Below are 358 nucleotides of genomic sequence, written 5' to 3'. Positions count from 1 at the left end.
AGTAGCTGGGACCACAGGTGCCCGCCAGCGTGCTGGCTAATTTTTTAAATTTTTATTTTGCCAAGATGAGAGGGGGTGGGGTCTCACCCTGTTGCCCAGGCTGGTCTTAAAACCCCTGGCCTCCAGCAATCCACCTGCCTCAGTCTCCAAAAGTGCTGGGATTACAGGCAGGAGCCACCATGCCCAGCCTCCGTTCAGTCTTGAGGGTGAAGAATGAGACACCATTTCTAAAAAAAAAAAAAAAAAGTGGGGGCCTCCCTTCATCAGGGCTATTTGGACCAGAGCGTGGGAACAAAGGGGTTTTCTCCTCAAACACAGGTGTAGACAGGGACACTGAGTTTCTGCTCAAACACAGGTG

This window comes from Mandrillus leucophaeus, unplaced genomic scaffold (assembly GCF_000951045.1).
Source record: "Mandrillus leucophaeus isolate KB7577 unplaced genomic scaffold, Mleu.le_1.0 Scaffold54, whole genome shotgun sequence".
In the NCBI taxonomy this organism is placed as follows: domain Eukaryota; kingdom Metazoa; phylum Chordata; class Mammalia; order Primates; family Cercopithecidae; genus Mandrillus; species Mandrillus leucophaeus.
This window is presented reverse-complemented; position numbering follows the sequence as displayed.